The sequence below is a fragment of the Meleagris gallopavo genome, chromosome 5 (assembly GCF_000146605.3).
Source record: "Meleagris gallopavo isolate NT-WF06-2002-E0010 breed Aviagen turkey brand Nicholas breeding stock chromosome 5, Turkey_5.1, whole genome shotgun sequence".
Classification (NCBI taxonomy): Eukaryota; Metazoa; Chordata; class Aves; order Galliformes; family Phasianidae; genus Meleagris; species Meleagris gallopavo.
Genome location: NC_015015.2, coordinates 24,278,402 through 24,286,408, shown reverse-complemented (window position 1 = coordinate 24,286,408; position 8,007 = coordinate 24,278,402). Strand labels below are relative to the sequence as shown.

The 8,007-nt window shown below is 46.0% G+C and overlaps 1 long non-coding RNA gene across 2 annotated transcripts; it reads right to left on the bottom strand.

Annotated features, from left to right (window-relative positions):
- Nucleotides 1-611: 611 nt before the first annotated feature.
- Nucleotides 612-8,001, bottom strand: LOC104911120. Of its 2 annotated transcripts, XR_793652.3 has the most exons (3): nt 2,622-8,001; nt 2,232-2,380; nt 612-1,375 (listed from the first exon to the last, which is right to left on the bottom strand). It is a non-coding gene; the product is annotated as an uncharacterized LOC104911120 (long non-coding RNA). The 2 variants fall into 2 exon arrangements; XR_004159901.1 differs by having other exon boundaries at nt 2,232-8,001.
- Nucleotides 8,002-8,007: the final 6 nt, after the last annotated feature.

Genomic DNA, 8,007 nt, shown 5'->3' with positions numbered 1-8,007 from the left:
GGGCCGCTCGATCACGCGGTAACATGGCAACGCGGTCGGCCCCACCCACTCTCGGCTCGCGCGGCCGGAAGGGAGGGGGGAGGGAGCGCGCGGCCACACGCCCCCGTACTACTTGCGGCCTGCGCCCCACGTGGTCGGCACCGCTCCCTTATCGCCATTGGCCACGGGAGATGGCCGTCACGCGGCGGGCGCGCTCCGGTTGGTCCTCCGCTCCAAGAACCCCGCGGGATTGGCGAGAAGAGGAACCTCTCCTCCCGCCCCTCCTGACGTCATATGAGCCCATTCATAAAATGCCGTAGCCCCGCCTCGGGCCCGAGCGCGTCCCCAGGCTCTCCCTTTCCCCTCCGTCCGCTCGCGGGCTGCCTACGCACCTGGTGGGGGAGCCGCCCCCTCCCTGCCCGCGTGCAGCGTCTTCCCCCCTTATAGGCCCCCCACCGCGTCTTTCGCGGGACCCCAAAGAGCGCCCTTAGGGCAGGGATCGTTTTTCAGAGCCGGGCACGATGCGGTACCGGCGCTGCGCTGCCCAGAACGCGGCCTTGGCACGATTCCAGCGATGGGTCGCTGAGTGAAAAGGGGATCAAACCCAAAGAAACAACGGAAACAAAGGTTGATTCGTTTCATAGATTTATTAAAGAAAAAAAATATATATATTTTTTTCACATTTTCCATTTTACATAAACAGATATACAATAATTCTTCCATTCAAAACCACATAACAGAAAGCTGTGCTCGTGACCTTGAGAACAGCCACTGTTTTCGTGGTAGGATTCAAACCCCATCGGATCCAACATACAGCTTCCATACAGCCTGCAGTGGGAACTGGGACAAGCTGCTGTCCTGCTGGCTGACCTGCGGCTTTATGGCTAAGTTTGGAAATTCACCTTTATCATACAGCACTTACAGCAGGTCTAAGAGGAGACAGTTTGTCCCCGGGTTTCCTTCCATCCTACAGCAGAGCCCCACGCACCAAGTTAGCTCTCCTGCTGCTTTTATCAGCCAGAGTGTAAATATTTTGGAATTACTTCATTCTCCTTTTGCTCTGTCCAAGCCCTTCCTGAATTTGTAAACCTTAATCTGTGTGGGGTATCCTTGGTATTTCTGCAGGAACAACATGGCTGTGGAAAGAAACAGCTTGGTTACAGTAACGGAGAATAGAGATCATCAGAGGGAGGTTACAGCATCCCCTCACTGGGAATAGGGTGCTACTGTACATTGTTAGAAAGCACAGACAGGCTGTGATTACACTGCATAGTTGTTCTCCTGCTAGCTGTCAAAGTGGTTTTTCAACTGCCTGCAGGACACCAGCACACCGCTGATCGTCACTTCTGTCTTCCAGAGGGCGATGCGATGAGGAGATGGGATACTGCAGCAGCATCTGGAAAGAGAAACCACTGTGGCTCAGTAAGAGATCTGCTCCCAGTTACAGACAGAACCAGAGCTCAGGTGCGGGATGGAAGGTAATTGGACAAACAGAGTCTCTGTGGAGAATAGCAGCCCATTGGGCAGCACAGTGTAGGCACAGGCTGGAAGGAGGAAGCTAGGCAGCCTGCTGACTGCATGTCCACATAATGGCCACCGCATTTTCCAGAGGGATGCTGCCAGGTACAAGTGGGTCAGGAGGTATGTGGGTGCTAAGATTTTCTGGCCTTTGTCAGAGCCTACCATCTTCTATTTTAATGTCTGTTGCCCACAGCACTGCTGCTGTGCTGCTCCTGAGCCCATGCCTGAACTACCTTCTTGCTGTGGGTCACGACAGAACCTGCTCCACTGTTCTCTCAGGGAACCAATAAATCTCTTGACAGAGAAGCACAAATACAGCAAGGCGGTCCTCAAAAAAAATTGTGTTAAAAAATAATACTGGTTATTCAACAGCATTGCTATTTTTTATGTTGCTCTGTTCAGAGAGAAAGGCAGTCCTCCGAGAGCTTGCAGGCTGCGTTTAGACAAGGATGAGTCACAGGCAGGGAGCGGGACTCACTGGAAGGGAAAGAATTAAACAAAGGTCAAGCAAGGGGGTTTGGATCTCTGGCTTAAGGTCATCATACATTCCCAGGAACAGGCATCTCCCTTCTGAGGGTGCACTCAGCTCTTCCCCTAGCCCTGCAGCCCTGCTCTCACTTCCCTCAGCTGCTGCAGAGCCTGAAGGAGCCTCCAGTCAGCTGAGCTGATGGAGCTGACGGACATTTTGAATGAGCTCACACAGCAACATGCACACACATGTATGAGAATACCTTGCCAAGATGCTTCCCCAGCGTCACTTATCAATCCAGGCATGAAGGCAGATCTCTGCAGATGCAATCTCCCTCGGGGTTGCAGTGTTGCAAGCGTAAGGCAATCTACAGCTTAGCTACATCGCTCCATCACATGGAAGGTGGCCCAACTGTGTGGCAGATCACAGCAGAGATAACAGAGAAAGAAGTTACGAAAGCTAAAGGGGTAAGTACACGTGTGAATAAAACAGCAAAAAAAAAAATGAAAAATAGGGAGGCAGAGCTATAGACACGGAGAAGTCTAAAGGCAAAAAGGAGAAATAAACCGGAATGAATAGGGCAGAGCCAAACACTAGAGACATTCAATTGTTACTTTCAAGATCTCCTGTGACCTTGCTGGCATGCAAGTACCTCCTAGGCAGCCCCACATCTCGGTGAGATCACACTGCAGCCCTTCACACGTGCTCACTCTCTCCTGCCTTGCTCCCAAAGTACTGAGGGCCCCTCCCTGCGGGCTCCACAGCCGGGAATCCCCCGCACTGGCAGGCTGGGCACGCAGCCGGGTGGCCAGGCAGCACAGCACACTGGGGCTGGCACTCATCCCTCGCTCGGCTCTGACTAACCCAGCCCGCGGTGCCATCAGCTCTGCAGGGACACCGAGAATAGGAACGGGGACTGCTGGTTATCCAGGACGTGTCACTTTTCTCTGCCGCTGAAAAAGAGGTACAGTCACTTGTTTCACTAAGTGGCATTCTTGTACTCAGCACTAATTGAATCCCTTTACAAATATGTTTTTCACCCTAGCGAGTCAAGTGCAGCTCTCTCCCCCGTACAGTCATTCTGTTCTTATGACTGTGTTACCATTACTCACACACGTTGCAGTGAGGCCAGATCCAGTAGAGCCCAGCTATTGCACCGCTGAGTGCTGCACTTCTTCTTTGCCCAAATCCCAAGCTCCAAATTAGACACCCTGCCCCAGTGTATAATGCAGAAAAGCATATAAGAATGGGATCTGACCAGCCTAGTTAAAGTGAAAAACTCTTTACATGAACCAGATGGACAGGTCAATAAATCTCTCAGGACACTTCATACATGAATCCCAGCTCCAGGTTGAAGTAAGCTATCTTGCTTGGGATTCCCAGTCCTGAGACTTTTCTTAGGCACCTCCTCCATCCCTCTTACAGAGCTCAAGCAAAAGGAACTAAAAAAATCAGTATTCCCTCCCCTTCCTGAAAGCACCTGTAGCAGCAAACAGGCACAATTTCTCATTTGAACGTTTCTCTAACCCTGCATTTGCACACCTTTGTCTATAGTTTCTATCAGAAGGACAGGAACCTGTAAACACAAGCCTGAAAAACAAGTCTTTCAAACTAAATCATTGAGGCTTCTTAGGTTACCACACTGTGCTACAATTGCACATATCTTCTTGTTTCTTAAAAGAAATGGAGGCATCATCAGCACACCCTTATGCTCTAGGGATTAAAGTCCCTTATTTCTCAACAACTAATCACACTAGATAAATGTAGCAATGGAAGCTGAACAGAAATAAAAGCAAGACAGTTGTTTGCATATTAACTAGTCAAGTCTACTGATCTTTATGAATAGGTCCACTCCATTTCTCTTAAATAGAATAGGAAATAACATTAACAGCACTATAAGCTTCTACTACTTTATATAGGGATTTTTGACTTCTTCCCACCCTAATTAGCAAGTGAGCTCTGCTGTCTCTTACTTAACATAATTCCTTTTTTTTTTTCCCCCCATTCCCTGTTCAGAGTTCTTATAAATTATTACAATGAGATTATTACGAGGCTCCAGATCCACTCCTCATGCAAAACTGGAAAAACTTTGAGTAAAACATACATATGAAAGTTTGGTGGTTTGTTTTTTCAATCACCAATAGCGCTGAAAACCAAGCAAGTATTTCTTCAAAACAACCCTAATAGTTGTGCATGCTGCAGAAATCCAAGCACAGAACGTCTTCAGTAAAGAGACACAGTACGGGCTGAAGCAATAGAAGATTAACCTTTCTCAATCCTACAGCCCATTGAAATGTATTGATTTTGAGCTGAAAATATCATCTGTAGAAACAAAATGTGTTCTCATTGTTTAATCCTTGATGTCTCTGCTATCTAGTTTCGTAACTGTAGATAAGGGATACAGATATTTGTCCATATAAAATGAACAAAGTTCAGGAATGTGTGTTCCTCGTGCCACCACCAGCATGCAGTGTCACCTTGCATGATGAAGTCACTTCCAGACCTAGATGATGGACTACGTTTGATAAGAAACCTTTTTCTCCTCATCTACGACCACGTTTTCACCACCACACTCATCTCTCTTTCACTGAATCCTTTTGTGGAGTGTACTGAGCGTGAAACTGTGCCCAAGCCCTCCACCCACCTCCATCCAATCCAACTGCTGTCATCGACAGACTTTGTCTAGCACCAGCTGGATCCTATCTTTGGGGCAGGAATCACACAGCACTTCATCTCTTCCACATAACTACTTCTCTTTTCCCATATTCAAGTGGAGTAGCTTTGTCATCATATCCTTTAGAAAAGTCCTTGTTCCTTCAGTGCTTCCTCAAACATTCATATGCTGGATGCCCCACCAGAATCTGGTACTTCCAGAAGGTTTTCTGTCTTGGCCACTGCCAGTATTTCACAACCATGAATTATGCTTCAAAGAATGCCCATAAAGCAAGATGTGTTACTCATGGTTAGATGTGAGGAAACAGCAGGGCACAGAGTTAACTACAGCACTAGTAGGGAAAGAAGAGAAAATCTGTTGCATATCCTTAAGAGGCAGATAAACGCAGGTCCTCTCTCGAACATCCCAAGCAGGCAACTCAGCAGCTTCAGATGCCAAAAAGACATCCACGTGTTCCACTCTTCCATTCATGGACTGTAACTGAAGCATCAAACGGCAGTACAACGTTGGGAAATTGATGGTAGCAGATCACTGCCTGGCTCAAATCGGTTAAGTCTGTCCTCTCTGAGTACTTCTTTGTGCGAGATGGTGGGAGAGCAAAACTCATTACACCTTCATAGTTTAAATCAAACTGCCATCTCCCTTAACAGCAGTTAAGAATGGTGGCAATCATTTCAACTCCTCCCACAGAAACGACCACCACCACTATTAAACAAGTACAGATAGTATTTTTATCTAATAAGATAGCTTGATTAAATTTGTAGGTAAGCTTCTGCATAAGAAGGCACTGCAGAAATTGTAGCTCCAAAATATGTAAATTTCCTTCCTAAAATTTTCACAAGTTGGGGAGAGAGCGAGGGAATGCCAGCCTTCCTATTTCTCTTCTTGCTATTTCTATTCCTGTAGATGCTGCTATAACAACAACAACCAGCAGCTTTTGTACCAACTGTAAGATGATTTTAGGGGTTCTGAACTATTTTTTCCTAGGAGAGGCTCTTCTAAGGGAGCTACCCTATCATTTCCTCTCCTTTGACCGTTTTTTCATTCTTGGAGTATGAGGAAGTAAACTACATAAAAGACAAAAGACACCGTAATAATGCTCCCATGCAGAAGGCCACCTATTCAGGGGGTATGAAACAGTATCCCTCTGGAAACATCAGCACAAGAGGAGGACAGTAAATGGTGACACCAGCGAAACTGCCTCGTTCCCCAGTGGAATGCCTTGTAGGATGATCTGAGCACATCAAGTCAGAAAATCTTCCTTTGTTGTAGCCCTTGTACTGTGTTCCCAGCACTACAGTGGGAAAGACAACTTCCTTCTAATTCAAAAAGATCAGGAGAAGGAAAAGAGAAAGATGCTATGCTATGAACAGGTATATTTTTCTTCAGAAAAGTCAAACTTACGATAAAAGAAAAACTTTTCAGGAATCCAGTTTCAATAATGACCAAGCATGTTTCATTCCATACTCATATTTAGTTCAGTTACATTTCTGCCCTGTGAGCCTCGAGTTTCTGTCTGTAGCTCACATGCTACCATTTAGAGATAATAAATAAATAAATAAATAAATAAATAAATAAACAAACAAACAAACATTTGTATTCCCAGTCTTTCATACTGTCTCCTACCAAATAAGCCTTTCATTTTCACATGACTTGCTCACCTCTAGGGGAATGAAAGAAGTTTAATCCCTATAATCTATTCACTACTCGGTTTCAGCAACTAGAAAATGAGCCACTGGAAGCACTTAACGCATGCGTTGATGAAGAGAGTGATTCGATCACTTAGTTTTTTACTGACCACTGAACGGGATGTTACCTCCATAATTTTTTTTTTTTCCTCTCTGAATAACCTGGAACAGTTGTGGGCTAAAAGATAAAAATGAAAAAGGATGACTGAGCAATGATTGTTTAATTTCCTGTGTTTGGAGAGTTCCCAGATAGCAATGGTGCCAGGAAGGAATCTAAAATGTCTGCCTGGACCATGGCAGCCTTGGTCTGAAGAGCAACATTCTGTAATGTCAACGTCCTTCTGTTAACTTTTTGGTACTAAGTGCGGTACGTAAAAACTACAGACTCTAAAAATAAAAGCAGAAGAAAGATATAAGGTCTCAGGTAACATCACAAGGGAGCTGACTGTACAACATTCACGAATGCAATATTGCCTTGCCCTAGAAGACTTCAAGTTTTTCATTTAAATATTTTCCTAGAAATTGTTCCATGAGGATTTCTACTAATAGCACACCTAGGGACAGAAAGTCCTGCAGAGCTGTGTGAGTACACCTCAACAGTTATTCGATATATAAGGGTGGAAATGTACAGAAACTTCACACGTTGAAGTGAGCAAGGTAAACAACATGGCTTCCTTTCTGTGAGCATAATGCCAAACGTACACATGAGATGCATCTGGTAGTGAATATAATTCTGCTTCTGGTAAGGGTCCCAAAGAAAAAAACCAAACTTGAATAATAGAAAAAGAAAGCATGATGACACCAGCTGTATCAAAATGGGCCCACTGCAGAAGTACTCATCCATCTCATAGTCCATTTTGCTGGGTCACAAGAACACTGAACTAGTAGATGGGACATTCAGGATTCCTGAGCCAAACTCCCCACTACTCTGCAGAGCCACACACTGATCTTCTTTTCTGATTTTTTTCAAACTTTATTTTAAAAGAAATTGAGTTTTCTTGCGCATTTGAAACCTCTCCAGAGCATTTACAGAACAGTGAGAACTTTTCTTGCTATTTCCAATGAACTGCATTCGCTTTCTTTAAGCTTGCAAGTTCTTTTCCTCCCACACATAGAAATCACACAACTTTCAACTTTTCTGTCTCCCAGCAAGCAGACTCTTCACTCCTCTTAACATCCACAGCCCTATTCTGCATCTGTTCAGAACCGTTTATCTGAATGCGGGCAATCAGCTGGGCTGCAGGTCAGGTCTCAGCAGCCATGCACTCCGACATCAACATTTTGCACAGCCGACGGAGGCCCTCCCGTAGCACGTTCCAGAGGGCGGCCTTTTTACTCACGTACTTTCTGAGCCCCTCACAGCAGCAGCACGCTGCCATCCCGCTGCCTACCGCTCCGACCCCTAATCCGCTGCCAAGCCGGGGGGATCTACTTGAAGAGATCGCCGTTGCCTTCTATTTGCATTACTGAATCCCATTAATCTTAGCTTTACTTCATCTTGTTGGCACACGGATGTTCCGAGCCTCCCCTCTGTCGATGCCGTCTCCCAGCTTCGCGCTGCAGCATTTCCTCACTCTAACTCCACTTGTTTACGAGCCGCTTCCCTCCTCAGCTCGTCCTCAGACCAAACACCCCTACTGCCGAGCCCTGCCAGCTTCTCGGATCCGTCCCCCCGC